The 18,132-nt window shown below is 44.0% G+C and overlaps 1 protein-coding gene across 1 annotated transcript in view; it reads left to right on the top strand.

The window, feature by feature from the left end:
- Positions 1 to 18,132, top strand: part of CDK8 (cyclin dependent kinase 8) — a 106,213-nt gene that overhangs the window by 33,051 nt on the left and 55,030 nt on the right. The gene's annotated exons all lie outside the window — the stretch shown is intronic.

The following is an 18,132-nucleotide window of genomic DNA, read 5'->3' as shown; positions in this document are numbered from 1 at the left end:
TGATGTTTCAGATTTGGCATCTAATGGCAGTCTTGCTTAAAGGGTTTGTAAAGGTAAAACCCTTTTCCCTAAATAGCTTCCTTTACCTTAGTGCAGTCCTCCTTCACTTACCTCAGCCTTCGATTTTGCTTTTAAATGTCCTTATTTTCAATTGCACGTAGACAGAGATCTATACTAGAGGGAATAAATAGTTTTAAAATATTAACCCTCCCCAAGATTCTATATAAAATATGAATGTTACCGATCTCACTCCCGGAATCTTGCTTTAAAACGGTAAAAAAGCTATTAGGTAGGTATACATGGCTGAATAAAAAACCCTGCATAAGTATGGAAATATTAACGAGGGATAAGGCTCACGGAGGTTTGGGGGTACCGGACATCAACACATATTACACAGCAATTCATATGGCACGTGTGGTTGGGTAAAAAATAATAAAGGAAAAAGGTGGGTTAAATTGGAAAGTAGTTTGAATAAGGCAATATTAGGGAAAGAGATCTGGATCCCGGCACACTTTAGACAGTTAAATGAGCACATTCACATGATCACACGCACATCAATGTCAATCTGGGATTTGGTACATAAAAAGGAAAAATGGAGATATAATTCCCCATTAATTCCATTAAATGACACAAATTATTTTGCGCCGGGGAAAGTTTGTTTTGTTTGGTAAATGGATAAAGATGGATAAAGAAAAAAGATGCACAATTAAAGGAAATATTAAAAGAAGGTAAAATATGCATAAAAGATACATTTGATTTAAATAGGTGGCGGTATGCACAGTTAAAACATTTTGCGGAATTCCTCCCTTATCCGATTAGGCCGGAGGGCAACCTGCTTCCATTAGAGAGCTTGTGCTCAGCGCCAGACGGACAGGGAGGGATCTTCCAGCTTTACAAAATTTCCATTGGGTTAAATATTTCGGGGCCACCACCGTATATAAAAAAAATGGGAAGAGGAGTTGGAAACGGGTGAAATTGAGTTAGATGTTGGGAAAATATTAAAGCTGACGCATATCACATCAACCAATTGTGGTATGATAGAAATGAATTATAAATGTTTTTAGCACGATGGTATATAACCCCGAATATATAGCACATCACTATCAAAGGGAAACCTCTATTTTGTTGGAGGAGATGTCCGGAACTGGGAACTATGTCACACTTATGGTGGTCTTGCCCAAAAATGAAAACATACTGGAACAAAGTGGTATTGGTTATAGAGGAAATTACTGGAATTAAAATACCTGAAGAGGCGTGGGTTTGCCTGTTTCACGGGACTAAAATGACCATTAAATAGTACATGAGAACTTTACTTCCCCATTTGCTAAACGCAGCAAAAAGTTTGATCCCCCAAACAGTGGAAGGATCCTAAGAGTCCTACGGTGAAGAACTGGCTAAATAATATTTATTATGCAGAACAGCTCAGATTTATGGGGAGGAAGGAGAAGTGGCATTTAAACTGAAATGGCATGATGGGTTAAAATATAAGCTGACAGAGATTTGCAGAAAGGATGGTATAGAGCAGAGGTTTTTTTTTTCTCTCTTAAAAACTGCAAAATAAAGCATTTCTGTAGATCTTTTTCGGCCGGTATAGGCTACTTGATTGTAATATTGTATGTACTTTATATCTAGTAAAAAAAATATATAAAAAATAAAATTAAATGTCCTTATTTCTTCTGAGAAATCCTCACTTCCTCTTTTTCTGTCTGTAACTTCACACAGTAATGCGAGGCTTTCTCCCTGGAGTGGAGTATCATGCTCGCCCCCTCCTTTGGACTACAGGAGAGTCAGGACGCCCACTAACACACAGCTCCTTTATCCGCAACCTAGAGAGCGTCCTGACTCTCCTGTAGTCCAAGGGAGGGGGTGAGCATGACGCTCCACTCCAGGGAGAAAACCTTGCATTACTATGTGAAGTTACAGACAAGAACAGGAAGTGAGGATTTATCAGAAGAAATAAGGACATTTAAAAGCAAAATGGAAGGATGAGGTAAGTGAAGGAGGACTGCACTAAAGTTAAGGAAGCTATTTAGGAAATAATGTTTTACCTTTACAACCCCTTTAAAAATTACTACATAACTATGTTGTTTATTGCCCACTTGTCATCCTGAAAAAGTACAAATGTCAAAATGTTTGGACTCTGGCTTGGCATGCTTTACTGGGTGAAGAATGCCAGTGCTTACATATGTATGTCTAAGAGAGCAACAGCTTACTTTACCCTGTTGCTACAGTCAAAGCAAGCTCATGGTTTGCATATATTGCCCTAAGCAGTCCTGCTGCATAGAAATATACTCCCCAGTGTTTCTGTATGCTTCTCACTATAGAGAAGTCATTAGAAATCATATTCTTACAATGCAAAAAAACGGTTTGCTTGTGGCCACACTCTGATCTTGTCTCTTGCTGATATTGTGCAGTCGGTTTGTACAAGATGATGCCATATATGGCTTGTGCCAACAGGATAAAAGCTGATTTATAGGCAGTCTAGAGACTTAAAACTTGTGTGCTTTCAGTAAAAAAGGTTTTGCTTTAGAGGGGAGCTTCATATAAAAGTGAAACAAGTGTTATGAAATTAGATTAGATTAGCATATGGCAATTTTGGTGAAAAAACACCCATCAGAATTACCAGTGGAACCAGAAATGGCTGCAGTTGTATGCAAGTCTCTACTTAATCTTTAAAGCAGGGCTTACCTGCCCTTTAGTTATGACTAGGGTTGTCCCGATACCACTTTTTTAGGACCGAGTACAAGTACCGATACTTTTTTTCAAGTAGTCGCCGATACCGAATACCGATACTTTTTTTAAATGTGTCCCCAAATGCAGCCATGTCCCCCCCATATGCAGCCATGTCCCCCACATATGCAGCCATGTCCCTCTAGCCATGTCCCTCACATATGCAGCCATGTCCCTCTAGCCATGTCCCTCACATATGCAGCCATGTCCCTCTAGCCATGTCCCTCACATATGCAGCCATGTCCCTCACATATGCAGCAATGTCCCTCTAGCCATGTCCCTCGATGCGGCGGCGCGATGCGGCGGCAGCGGCGGGGGGGGAAAGGGGGGGAAAGTATTCTATTTAGGTATCGGGGGTATTTGCGCGAGTACGAGTACTCCCGCAAATACTCGGTATCGGTCCCGATACCGATACTGGTATCGGTATCTGGACAACCCTAGTTATGACCATAGAAGTGCCGCAAGTCTTCTCCCAGTTCCACAGTCTTTGAACATTTTGATTGGCCAGCCAGGGAAGACTCTACACAGATGTTAAAGTGGAGTTCCACCCATTTTGTTATGTTTGTCTGTGCTGCATGCTCTAATCTCATAGTGTTCAGAATGGACAATTTTTATTTAATTTGTTGCTTGTAAATACCTTTATTTTGTAGTCCTTCATTACTTCCTCCTCCTTATTTGCCTAGGCTATTTGCAAGGGTTTCTGGGATAGGCATCATGTTTCCCAGTAGTCCTTGCAAACCTGACTGAAACCTATTACATTGCTTGTGCACTGAGCATGTGCGAGATATGCAAAGCTGAAATCCAGGAAGTCATACAGTCTGGCTTCATGATGCCCACACTTAAGATGGCCACGGCCTATTTCTAGATTATAAACTATTTAAATGCTGTAACAACCTAACAAAACGGACCTTAGTTTACAGACTAACTTTACTAGAATACATTAAGCTTGTGTATTACAGGGGTATTTATATTTAAAGAAGTGAAATTGTGGGTGGAACTCCCCTTTAATTCATCATGGCACCGAGATGTTCTGAGATGCACATGCATGACTTTGGGTACATTTTAGGCTCCTTGCACACTGGTCATCTATCTCCTGTGTCTGCAATCTTGTCCGTTTATTGTGCGGCCAAATGCTGTATCGGGTGGAACTCACATTTAGATCCCATTCACACCTGAGTGTTTTGTAGCTTGAAGCTACAAAACGCTGGAGATGGTTCATATCTCCACTCCAAAACGCCTGAAGCTCCAAAACGCCTGAAGCTCAAACAAGTTCTGTGACTTTTTATTTTTAAGGCCTCTTTTACATGGGACGGATCCGTGATGATCCGCCCCGTGAACCTTCGCTTGCTCAGCGGTGATCGCTCCGCTGATCCCCGCTGAGCCAGCGGATGACAGGGTGGTCCCCGCACACTGTCTGTCCGTGTTCATCCGATCCGCAGAAGGATGAAAAAATCGTTTTTTCCTCCGTCTGCAGAATCGGAGGATTGCGGAACCGGGTGAGATTGGGTGTCAGCGGACATCCACAATTTAATAGGGATCAATGTATGTCCCTTTTTCATCTATACATGGATGGATGGATGAATAAGCGGACATACGGTCTGCCCGTGTGAAAGAGCCCTTAGGCAGATTTGGGACGTTTATCTGCTTTTTACATTGGTGACCTTTTGACCTGTACAAAATTGCATCAAAATCGCACGTCTCTCTGCCTGAAAACGATATGCTCAGGTGTGAATGACTCCTTGGCGTTCTTTTTGTATTCAAGATCAAATGGTTGGAACACAAATAATTCTGCTCACCAAACATTTATCTCTGAACACATAGGGCCCTAAACATGAGTAGCATCTGGTACAACGTTCAGCTTGCCATAGTCTTTGATAGACTGCAGGCAGTGAGGCTGGATACGGCAACTTTATTTCTCTGGGGCACTAAAATCTCAGGATTGTATGCACAGGAAGTAGATGCCCCGTGTGCAAGGGGTCTTCTAAAAAAAAAAAAAAAGCAGGCAGAGGAGAAATTCTACACATTCTCTTCTACAATAAAAGCCTGCCAACTGGCAGGCCTTATTTCTGTGCTAGAAAAGCATGGATAACCGCATTATTATTTTAACTGGCCTCGGGTCCAGTAATAATGCTTTTAATAAATGTTTGTGTGTACTGAGCTAAACAGGCTCAATTTTTTTTTTTTACTTTTATTAGAACCCGTTGTTATAGGTGTCTCTATCGTACTTTGACTAAAACAGAATCCCATTCTTTTTGCTGTTAAAAATCCAAGTAATGCCCACATCTTTCCTAATGTGGTTTCTATTTCATCGAAAGAACATTTTTTTTATTTATTTTTTCTCTCTTTTCATTGGCCTTTTCAATTCATTTGTTTTACTTTGCTCTGTATAAACATCCCAGATAAAGATAGTGGCATAGGCAGAACTCAATGGATCCAGCTCCCCTTTCAGCCAAGTATACTGAAGCCCTGTGTTACCATATCAAGTGCAGTGTCCAGGCTTCCGGCCCTGGCTGAGATTCTTGGCAAGGGCATTTTGAAAGTGCACATAGTCGGCAGTGTTCCAGCGTCTAGCCTTTCATTAGCCTGACTACAACTAAAATGCTTTCACATTGCTGGCACAGGGTGTTAAATGCATTATTTTGTGTGCCTGCATTATCAGGTGTCCAATTCAAGTACTCGGCCTCTCAGCAACTCTTCTCTTTCGGTCTTCCTGTTATGAAAGATTAGAAAGATAGAGATGTGCGGGAGATTATAAGGTCTGTGGTGGGATCAATCCCCTACAAAGTATATCTTTTTAAGTGTTTCAGAAGAAGACTAGTAATAGTAACCACTGAAATAACTGAAGAAAAAGTAATTGGTGTTATCAATAAAAGCACTGTACTTTGTTGCCCGTAGTAATCTTCCTGATCCGGTTTTCTCCCCCCCCCCCCCCAATACTGAATGGAGACATGAATGGGAGAATGTTTGGTTAGAGTGGTACAGTTTTTTTTCTGTCAAACCCATTCATCCTTCCAGGACTGTAAGTTACTATGGAAGTAAGGAGATTATTAAAAAAAAAATTTTAATGGTAGTTGACTGGAACCATGTGCAATATCCCTACCAGTTACAGGTCCAAGAAATGCAATTGGTATCTCTTTTATATATGAAATTCACAGCCTGATGCCCTGTGTGTTTTTTTTTTTTTTTTTTTTTCTCATGGGTTTTTGCACATTGATTGCTCATAGGGTTCTGGCTGTTGGAGCTTCAGTCAGCAGGTAATCCTATCTTTCACGTTCATGCATACCAATCACAGTTCTTAAACCTGTAACTTGTAGGGTTATTGCACATGATTCCAGCCATCTACCATTTGACATGTTAATAATCTTCTTTTGTAGCAACATACCGCCCTGAAGGATTCCTGGAAAAGCAGTTATCAGATGATAACTTGTTTGTTTTATGAGAAAAAAAAAAAAAAACTGCAAAGTTCTCACCCCATAATCACTTTTCCAGGCAAGTCTCTAACGTTTTCCATGAACAATGGAACCTCTTGCTAATGCTATTGCATTTTTCTCAGTTAAAGGAAAACTTAACGTTGTCCTTGCCTGTTTGCCCAAATCACGTGTATGGCTGGGGCCTCAATGAGTACAGGCCCAGCCATAGGAATGAATTGAAAGGGCAGTGTACATGTGCTATAAGAACTGGACTTTTTCCATTACTTGTATATATTAAAACATTTTTTGTCCAGCGACAGGGTCACGGTGCATATTTACATAGCACACAAGCTATACTGCTGCTTTTTTTTTAAATGCACATTTAAGATTCATGAAAAGACTATCCAGAATGAAGGCTTTCCGACACTTTTTTAAAGGACTTTAACCCACTTGTTTGGTTTTTCATAGTTCTTAAAAATATTGGCTGCAGAGCAATCGCATATAAACGAAGGGGAGCTGATTAAGTTATAAGACTTGCTGAAGATTTAAAAAAAAAAGTCTCCAAGTTCGACATTAATGCTGATCTCCCAGTTGCTTTGTGAAATTAAAGGCTGTAAATATTATTTTTATTTCTTATTATTATTATTAATAATAATAATAATAATATTATTATTATTTAGGATTTATATGGCACAGACAGTTTATATCCGCTTCCTTTAGGAGAGTTTAGGCAGAAAAAAAGCACTTTAAGTGTTAACACATTCCGCAGTGCAGCTCCCCCCGGGTATAACCCACACCCTGCTCTAGCAGCCTCAGTTTTTTCCTGCCTAACGACAGGAGAGGACAGGCACTTTGGAGCCCTGTACTCTGGAGATTTTTTTTCTTGCGATTTTTCTCGTTTTTTATTATTTTGTTCCTGCATTTTTGAATCCTGTGATTCTTCTATCAACAGTTGACTAGGTGACAGGCTGGGTCTTGACTCTTGTAGTCCCCCCATGTTCGGCCATCGAGCGTGTGCCGGCCCTCAGCTTTGGGACGTCCACGACAGGCCCCGTTGCTCCAAGGGCGGCCGGGGAACTTCTTGTTCTAGGGCACACATATGACCGGTCTTTTATGGCTTTGTCAGTGTGTCTGGCTGACAGCTAATGCCGTTTAGTGGACGTTAGTTCTGTCTGGGATACCTCCAGCCGGTGGTCGCAGGACGGGTAAGTAGTGGGCCCCCCCTTGCTCAAGTAAGTGGTCTGGCTGGGATTTTCCCCTGGGAGGTCGACTGAGGGCTTGCCCTGCTTTCCTCTCTCCCTTCTTTCCTCTCCCACCTTTCCCATTTGGGTAGCGGCTGTGAGGGGGGGTTTTCTGGGGTCTCTGGTACACCTGGACCTGTGTGCGTAGCGGGGGCTGGGTGTGTTTACTGCAGGGGCCTGTGTGTGTTCACTACAGGGCCTTTTTGTGGCTGTGGTGTGAATTTTGTGCTGTGCTGTCATGCTGTGTCACTGTCTTTTTAAATTTTCTTGTGGTCCTGTGCTGTTTTTTACACATTCGGCGGCCATCTTGGCATTTCGTTTGGCCTCGTGTCGCCGCTTTAGCGCTGCAGAAAACACCACAGGGACAGACGCAGTGCAGCCGGCTTCTCAGACCACCTTAGGCTCCTCTCAGACCGCGCATCACCGGGTGAGGTGGTGAGTTTCCCTGGGGGCCCCCCATACTCTGTATCGGCCGGGAGGTGACCGTGGGTATTTCTGCTTTGCAGTTAAGTCACACAGCGCGGGGGCATTATGGAGCCTGGAGGTACTTCTTCCCCTGTAAGCCTGAGTTAACCCTTGCTGCCCCTCCCCCTGCCACATCTGCTATGGCAATGTCGGCGTTTTTTCTCGCCAGGTTTAGGTCAGGTATATTGGCACCCCCCCTCCCTGGCCTGCTTCTGGGGATATCTGACACTCTGTATTGTCAGATGATGCAGGCTTAACCCACGCGCACAGGGTCGATTACTGATTGGAATTGTTGGAGCTATTTTTTCTGCAGGCGTGATACTCGGTACTTGATGATGGGGCGGGGGCACCTGCTGTGCCAGTCCCTTTTGTGTCCCGCAAACAGCCACGCACTGACAATGTTTTCCTTGTGTTCCTTTTTTGGGACAGTTTGTTCTACAAGGAATGGGATACGCCGCAGACAGTTTTTGCATTGCGACCCGTTATCCCTTTGTGGAGGACCTTTTTAGTAAAGTGGGTCTCTCCTCCTCTGTGGATCCTCCCGTGTCCAGGTTGAGCTAACCACCATGTGGATGGGGCTCCTGCCTTTTGAGGACCCCGCAGATGGGAGAATGGAGGCTGTGACCCGCTCCTTTGCGGTAGGGGGTTCAGCTGTGAGACCAGTTTTGGCCGGGGCTCTGGTGTCACGGACTCTGACTGTACGGGCAACGTTTTTTGCTGCAGGAGCTGGAGGCTTCCGAGACCTGCTAGGACATGGCTGAACAATGTAGTTCTGGGTTTAAAATTTGTCTGTGAAGTCGGTCCTGGTTACGCTCTTGCTTTCCAGGGCTTCCGCCTATGCGGTGGTACTGCGCCGCCTTGTGTGGCTGAAGTGCTGGTCTGCGGACTAGTCCTCAAAGAAGGCCTTGGTGGATTTGCCCTTTAAGGGTGAACGGTCTTTTGCGGCATCCCTGTATGGCATCATTAAGGATGCCACGGGTGGTAAGAGCACACTGTTCCCACAATCTGGGAAGGGCTAGGGGCCTCGCCATGAGCAAGGGCCCTCCTTTACTACCCCCAAGCGTTTTTTTTCGCCCGCCCTGTGCGGTGGGGGAAGGTTTACAAGGTGCTAAGACCCCCGCTGCGGGGCAGTAGCGCACCTGGCACCGCAAGCCCAACAAGTCTGCGGACATGCCTGCTTCCGCCTGAAGGTCTGCCCCCGCCCGTGTCTCGGGTGGGGGACCTTCTTCGCGAATTCGCGGCTCGGTGGAGGTCTCTCCACTCCGACCATTGGGGTTGCAAAGTAGTTTCCTCGGGGTACAAGATAGTTTCTCTCGACTCCCAAACAGGATTTTTTCCCTCCAACTTCCTCCGGTTCGCCGGTTGGCTCTGTCAGGGGCTGTCCAGGATCTTCTGGTCGGGGGAGTGATTGTGCCAGTTCCCTCGGTGGAACGGTCTCAGGGGTTTTACTCCAATCTGTTTGTAGTCCCCAAGAAAGACGTGGTCCGTCCCATCCTGGACCTCAAGGCCCTCGTTTGTTTTGTCAAAGTGCAAAACTTCAGGATGGTGTCGATTCGCTCGGTAATAGCGGCACTCCATCAGGGGGATTTTCTGGCGTCCTTGGATGTCATGAACGCGTACCTGCATGTTCCCATATGCTCAAAGCACCAGAGATTTCTGTGCTTTGTGGTCGGGAAGGACCATTTTCAATTTGTGGCCCTCCCGTTCAGCTTGGCATCTGCACCACAGGTTTTCACCAAGGTGCTTGCCCCGATACTCGCCCTGGTGAGACAGCGGGGGGTCGCTATCGTGGGATATCTGGACGACCTTCTCCTGCGAGCTTCTTCAGGCTCAGAATTAGAAGAGGATGTGTCTATCACGTGTCAGACTCTCCAAGAGTTCGGCTGGCTTCTGTATTGTCCAGAAGTCAGTGTTGGTTCCGTCTCAGGGACTGGAATACCGGGAACTAGTCCTGGATTCCGCCGAGGCGAGAGTTTTTCTCCTAACGGAGAAACTTCAGACTCTGCAATCTGCAGTGCAGCAGTTGTCGACCCAGAAGTGGTCATCTCTGCGATTCTGCATGAGGGTTCTGGGTCTAATGGTGGCCTCTTTCGAGGCGGTTCCATATGCCCAATTCCACACCAGGGTGCTACTGAGGGAACTGCTGTCACGTTGGAACAAGCTCCCGTCATCTCTGAATTGCCAGATTCAATTGAGTCAACTGGTCAAGTCTCCCCTGGTGTGGTGGCTGGCGTCTCCGGTGCTTTGGACAGGAAGTCGTTTTCTGCCATGCCACTGGACAGTGGTCACGACGGATGCCAGCCTCTCCGGTTGGGGGGGGCGTTTGGGGCACCGGACTCAGGAGGAGTCCCGCCTACCGATCAATATTCTGGAGCTCCGAGCAATCAAGCTGTGCCTTGCCAGGTGGTCCCTGGATCTTTAGGGCCGTGGCGTACGTCATATCGTCAGGGAGGCACACAGAGTTCAGCTGCAGCGACGGAGGTCGCGCACATCCTTCGGTGGGCCGAAAGGTCTGTTCCGGCTCTATCGGCCGTGTACATTCCGGGAGGACAGAATTGGCAAGCCGACTTCCTAAGTCGCACTGCATTAGACCAAGGAGAGTGGTCTCTCCACCCGCAGGTGTTTCAGGGTCTTTGCCAAAAGTGGGGCACTCCGGACGTGGACCTTCTAGCGTCCCGTCTCAATCGGAAGGTGCCACGGTTCGTGGCCAGGTCGAAGGACCCGTGGTCAGACGCGTTGGTGGTGCCTTGGGTCACTATCGCCTAATTTACGCCTTCCCTCCTCTGAAGCTTCTTCCTCGCCTGCTGCGCAGAGTGGAAGCCGAAGGGATTCTATCAATCCTGACCGCCCCAGATTGGCCGCGTCGCTCCTGGTGCGTCTGGTGGCAGACGCCCCCTAGCGTCTTCCCCTGAGAGAAGATCTTTTGTCGCAGGGTCCGATCATCCACCCTGCTTTACAGTCGCTGGCTTTAGCGGCGTGGCTGTTGAGAGCCAGGGGCTGAAGGACCGAGGCCTATTGGGCTCGGTGGTCTCTACTGTGCTGCGTGCACGGAAGTCTACCTCACGTAGGATTTACCATCATACGTGGAAGGCCTAAATCTCTGTGTGAGGAGATGAAATACAACCACTCGTACATACGTGGTGTACAGGATTCTGCTGTTTTTACAGCAGGGAGTGGATCAGGCTCTCGCCTTAAGTACGGTTAGGAGTCAGATTTCTGCTCTGGCTGTTTACTTTCAGCGACCCTTGGCGTCGCACTCCTTGGTGCGTACGTTTGTTCAGGGGGTCTGGCATGTGGCCCCTCCGGTGCGCCCTCCACTACCCCCATGGGACTTGAATTTAGTCCTTTCGGTGCTTCAGGATGCTCCCTTTGAGGACATTCGGGATGTTTTTTGTTGCTGTTTTTCTGGTAGCAATTACCTCGATCAGACGAGTGTCTGTTTGAACTGGCGGCCTTGTCTTGCAAGGCTCCCTACTTGGTCATCCATAAGGACGAGGTGGTGCTGCGGCCGCAGCCATTTTTTCTCCCAAAGGTCGTTTCGGCTTTTCACATTAATGTGGACATTATTCTTCCATCCTTATGTCCTCAGCCGAAATACCAGGTGGAGGCCACTTTACATCCTCTGGATGTGGTTCGGGCCCTACGAGTGTACTTATCTGCTACGGTTCCATTCCGGAAGTCGGACTCACTGTTCGTGTCGGTGGCTGGTCCTACAAGAGGGCCTGGCAGTCTCGTCGGCCACCATTTCTAGGTGGATCCGACAGATTGTGCTTCAGGCCTATGCCCTGAAGGGGCGGGCGCCTCCCTTTCGGGTTACGGCGCATTCGACCAGGGCGATCGGGGCCTCTTGGGATTTCCGGCATCATGCCTCTGTGTTACAGGGGTGTAAGGCAGCGACCTGGTCGTCGATCCACACTTTTTCGAATTTTTACAAGGTGGATGTGTGTGCATCTACTGATGCCTCCTTCTGCCGCAGATGTTACAGGCAGCAGTTTATGGTTGGAGTTCCTCCGTTGAGCAACTCCGGTTTTGTTTGGGGTGTAGCCTGGTTTGCTGTGTTTTCCCCACCCCCCGAAATTTTTTGACACTGCTTGAGGATGTCCCTACTGTCAAAGGATACTGTGTCCGTCCATGAACGGAAGAGAAAATAAGATTTTTGTACTCACCGTAAAATCCCTTTCTCTGAGTTCATGGACGGACACAGCACCCACCCCTCCTTTGTTTGTACTGCTTGTTACAAACTGAGGCTGCTAGAGCGGGGTGTGGGTTATATCCGGGGGGGCACGCCCCCTGGGAGGAGCTGCACTGAGGAATGTGGTGTTAACACTTAAAGTGCTTTTTTTTTTGCCTAAACTCTCCTAAAGGAAGCGGATATAACCCTACTGTCAAAGGATGCTGTGTCCGTCCATGAACTCAGAGAAATGGATTTTACGGTGAGTACAAAAAATCCTATTTTTCCAAAATTGCACCATTGAAAACCATGTAATTTCAATGGTCATGTAATTCTGTGCGACTTCAAGTGGCATCTGAAATTGCACTAGTGCGAATCGGACCAAAACCTAATGTCAATCAGTTTTATTCTAAAGGAAACCTGCACCAAAAGAAATATGTAGGTTGCTATTGCCAACCTCCTGAATATGCTAGTTGCTTGGTTAATTCTGGCTTTGTTTTGTTTAAATTCACTGCCCCAGAACAAGTAGGCGGCTATCATGAACATGAGAAGGCCAGCAATGACCACCTCTGCGTTTCTATTTTTAGTAGCAGTTTACATTTAGACGGCAATTTTTAAGAGGCTTCATCAAGCTCTGTGTAGCAGCCCTGCACCCCCTCCCTGCCACTTATAGGGTTCATTTAGCTGTTTTGCTGAGTGCTGTGCATCTCATTGGGGCCTGTCCTGTTCATTTGCTTTGAACTGTATAGCAAAACAATTTGGCTCAGGATAATGCAGGCATGTCTAGTATAGGTAAACATGTAAAAGAGGGGTGTACTGTGCTAATTCGATAAATAGTAAAGCGGCAACTAAAAATTTTATACAACACTAATAATGATGGTCAAAGGAAGAGCTGCGCTGTTGCAAGCTAAAATGTGACACTAGTGACAATGAAGTGCTAGATAAATATCAATTAAAATTTATGAAATACCGACTAAGTGAAAAAAATTATATCTGTAAATGGGTCTGTGAGACCTCAATAGGATAACAAGAAGGGGTTAATTCCTAAATTGGGTAGAAACCTGAAAATTATCAAGTGAATAAATAGCAGTCCGTGTGAACAAACCCAAAAAATCCTTAGGAATACTATTAACAGAAGCGTCAACGGTTAAAAAAATATGTGAATATAATCAAAAATACTAATGCAGTGTCCATATAAACATAAATTTCCCCAGTGTTCAATGGATCCGAATAGTCCAGGAAAAAGTGCTGACAGGATAGTGCCTCCACCAAACAATAACACTTCCGCTTACCTGATGGATGTGATCTCTAATTATAGGAGATCAATATGCGCATATGGTTGATATTCCAGCCTGGGGTCTCTATTGGTAGCATAAATACCTCAGTGTGGTTTAATATTGCATAGAAGCTAGAAAAAATGTGATACTGCGCTAAACTAACTAAAAAACAAATGTAAATATATAAGCTGCAACAAAAATTGTGATATACACACAATATAAGATCAAAAACAAAACAAATAAGTTGCGCTAACCAAGGGTAAATGAGGAATATCAATTTGATTGATATAATTAAATAGTGTCCATATACAAAAAATCGTGAATGATACAAGTATATAATAAAAAGTTTTTAAGTGAATAAATTGTTGAATGAAGTTGTGCCCGTGACTGAACACACAAAAATCCTCCACCGGTGCAGTAAATGGATAAATGTCTATGCGCTTACCAGAAGGGCAAGCAAACAAGGCTTGCAGCTGAACTCCCCAGCTAGGATCTTTACTGGAAATCCGGATGGTATTCCTCCAATGTAGGTGGATAGATCCGGTATCCAAGGAGCATGAAAATAAATGTATAGGCAACAAATGGTGATGTACCGTAGATATCACAAATATAGGCACACCAAGGGAAAGCCTCCACCAAAAAGAATCACCGAATAAGGGGGACTCTTACCAGATAAATGTAAATAAGGAGCTTGTGGCCAAACCCAGCCAGGGCCTTTAGGGGTTAACTTCAGAAGGATCAACCAAAGCAAACGGCTCCCTCATACAGTATAGCCGAGTAAATCACCATAAAAAAGAGGAATTCCACATAGTGATGTACCGTAGGGAAACAATTTAATAAGGTAGATAACACTTGCATAAAAACAGGTAAAATCAGCATATAAATTTCGAGCCGGCCGGCTAATACGAACGCCCGTCCTCTGGACCTAGACGCAGCACGTCAAAGCGTCTCCTCCTCCCGACGTACGTTTCGTCAGTATGTGACGTCGTCTGCGGAACGGGCGACGCAATGACGTGTCGCGCTTATATACACAATACAAGAACCAAGCCTCGATATGGATACGGTCCCGGCTAACACGCGACAGGGAACAGCCAATCGTGGAAGCCGCAACACATAACAAGGCAGATACTGCATAGACGCCGCAGAATGATCATTGCAGCATCGAGGCAGCATTTAAAATCATACCAAAAATTGACATATAGGTAATAATCACAATAACAAAATGATAGGATAATGTTAACATGATGAGATCTAAAAAGATCAGGGCTATATACACTCTCGAGTCGAGCCAACCACTATGGCCCAAGACAGAGTGCCGTTTGCCACGCATAAAAGAATAAGGCCCAAAAATTCTTATTATAGAATATTGTGATATAATGACAGATATATAAAAGGGAGATCAACCCCTCTATACGTAGGTTGATGAAACAGCCAACAGGCTGGATATAATAAAACCCTAGTTATACAGTACATGAACTCCCTTAAAGGGCCAAAACGTAAAATTAATAATAAAAATTATATAAAAATAAAAATAAAATTGTATTAATAGTAAAATAATACCAAAAAAGAGAGAGGTCCTTAAATGACACTACTAACACATATATCATAGTTATTAGTAGACAACCCTCTCCAAAACCACATATAACCATAAAGGGAATAGGGGGGAATCAAGGCGTATATGCTCGAGATTGCTTATAAAATAGTGGAGCTCGCCCCATTAAGGATCCACACAAAATACAGCCTATGGCGGGCTCGACTCAAGTTGTCATATAACAAATACAGCCTATGGAGGACTCGATTCAAATTGTCATACAATAAGGTCGGATAACTTAATATAAAGGAATAATTAAAAATGATAAAAAATTAGTTAAGCATTATTAATAAATGCGTTAATATCTACCTCCACATTTAATCCGTGGGGAGTATAGCATTTGACCTTATGGATCCATCCCATTTCAAGTCTAGAAATACTTCTAACCAAAGATCCTCCTCGCCAGTGTGGGGTATACTTGTCGATCCCCAGAAAAACTGTTTTGGAGGGGTCTTTGTTGTGTGATAAATAGTGTTTAGACACTGAATGGTTGGTATATCCATTTAGGATGTTCGTAATGTGCTCATTAAGCCTGACTAAAAGAGGTCTTTTCGTTCTGCCAATATATTGTAACCCACATGGGCATTGGAGCAGGTACACTACCCCTACAGTAGAACAAGTTATGAATGGTTTGATCTTATGTTCCTCTGAGGTAGAAGTGGAAGAAAAAACGTGAGTTCGTCTATGTGTGCACCCATTAAGGGAGCACACCCGACAATTCCTACATTGATAAAACCCTGTAAAGGAATCCAAAAATGTCATCCTCGAAGGAGGTGGTTCTATGACATTAGGGGCCAGTCTGTGTCTCAAAGCTGAAACACCTCTGAAAATAACTTGTGGTGCAGAGGGTAAAACAGGACCAAGTATAGGATCATTTTGTAAAATGTGCCAGTGTTTTCTGACTAGTTTCTTGACACTATGATGTTGAGTTGAAAAAGTAGTCAGAAATGGGACCAAGGATAAGTTCTTTTCTTTGGGGGGTTTTGTGATAAGAAGAGTTTCTCTATCAATAGTCTTTACCTCATCCAAAGTGGCCATAAGAGGGCCTAATGAGTATCCCTTTTCTAAAAACCTTTCAGTCAGGAGATCACTCTGTTGAAGGAACTCCTGCTGATTAGTACAGTTCCGTCTGATTCTCAGATATTGACTCTTGGGTACGGACTGTAGCCAGGACTTGTGATGACAACTATCGACTGGGATGTATGAGTTACGGTCAGTTTTTTTGAAGTGCGTGGATGTAACAAATTTGTCGCCCATAATAGAAATCTTCAAATCTAAAAAGCTAATACTGGACTGGCTTGCCTCAAAGTCTAAATGGATGCCCCTAGAGTTGTTATTTAACAGCTCCATATAGGCTTGTAGATCTTCAAGGGATCCCTCCCACAGGAGGAGGATGTCGTCAATGTACCTCTTCCACAGCTTGAGCTGTGGTGTCTGGCTAACATAGACGACATCCTCCTCCCATAGGGCCATAAAGAGGTTGGCCAAACTGGGGGCATATTTAGCCCCCATCGCCACACCTCTATCTTGACGGTAGAACTGGTTCTGGAACCAAAAATAATTGCGAGAGGCTGCAAAATGGAGTAAATCCAAAATAAAACAGATTTGTTCGTCAAACAAGCCCGAATCTCGCCTCAGATAATACTCCACAGCAAATAATCCTAGGTCATGCGGAATTATGGTATATAATGATGTAACGTCCGCAGTGACGAGCCATACATTGGGAGATGGTTTAAGGCTGGACAAAATATTGATGGTATGCCGTGAATCTTTGAGGAGTGAGGGCATCGCTGCCACCAACGGTTGGAGGAAAAAGTCTATATACCTGCCCACCCGGGAAGTGAGGGAATCAATCCCACTCACTATGGGGCGTCCCGGGGGGCAGGTTTGACTTTTATGAATCTTGGGGAGATAATATATTATTGGTGTTCTAGGGGCCAAAGGGACCAAATAGGCCCTCTCCTTCTTGGTGATGATACCTTCCCTATAGCCATGCTTAACAATACGATCAAGTTGTTCCAAATAATTGTTCTTGGGGTCGGATTTCAAGGGGGTATAAGTATCGCGATCCTCCAAAATTCTATTCATTTCGAGTAAGTAATCCGAACGATTAAGGACAACAATACCCCCACCCTTGTCGGCAGGCCTAATGACAATATTTTTGTTATCACACAAAGAGTTTAGACCAACCAAAAGGTCCTGGTCGACTCTACTATTTTTAACTGGAAGCAATTCTAGATCTTTCAAGAGAGCATCCCTAAAAACCTTAATAGCAGGAGCCATAGTGATTGCATAGAAGCTGTCTCAAACAACGTAGCAATTCAGGATGCACCACATAAAAAAAAGGAAGTGACTGGCATAGTGTAAAACCCTTAAAAATGTAATAAGTAACATAAAAATGCACACTTGCATCGAAGAAGTGAGATAAGGCATAATAAAATACAATCGAGCCGGCCGGCTCTTCGATTCAGCCACCCGGGTCTGGCGCACAACGCGGTGACGACAGAATGTCGTTAAGGTAAGTAAACGTGTGTCTGACGTCCTGAGCAGTGTGTGTAATCTGTCCTCTTCGGCTCTGCTGTGTTGATTTTGACTGTAGAATGCCACCTACTTGCTGTAAAGTAAAAGGGAAATGCGATATTTTCCTATAATAAAACATTAACAATTGTTTTGCTGTCCTGAACCTACATAGGCTATATATATATATATATATATATATATATATATATATATATATATATATATATATATATATATATATATATATATATATATATATATATATATATATATATATATATATATATATATATATATATATATATATATATAATCTTGTTATAGTTTTAAAAACACATTTATCTTTGTAAATTTTAGATGCAGAAAATGTCATGTGCTGTGCATAGCAGTGCCCATAAAACTTAAACTGCAGAATTGTCCTGGGGCCAAGCCCAGTGCTACGATGGACAATATGAACCTATTAATTCTTTATCTATGATCGGCATTCAGTGTTTCTATTTCTGCTGCTAGGAAAATAAATCTTGGGTTATACAAGAGTGCTCATTATGCATGTTTGTTTTCTTTCCTCCTAACAGTAAATTGTCTTGGGTTCCTTTCCATTTTTTTTATATTGCCCTTGTTTTGTTTTTTATTGAATGAAATTTCCAGGAATAAAGGGAGGCTTGAATTGAATAGAAATGACCTTTTTTTCCCATGTCTCTCTCCTCATTGCCAAATGTGTTTTTGC

This window comes from Rana temporaria, chromosome 2 (genome assembly GCF_905171775.1).
Source record: "Rana temporaria chromosome 2, aRanTem1.1, whole genome shotgun sequence".
NCBI lineage: Eukaryota > Metazoa > Chordata > Amphibia > Anura > Ranidae > Rana > Rana temporaria.
Note: the sequence above shows the minus strand (reverse complement) of the source record. Positions and strands in the feature narration are given on the sequence as shown.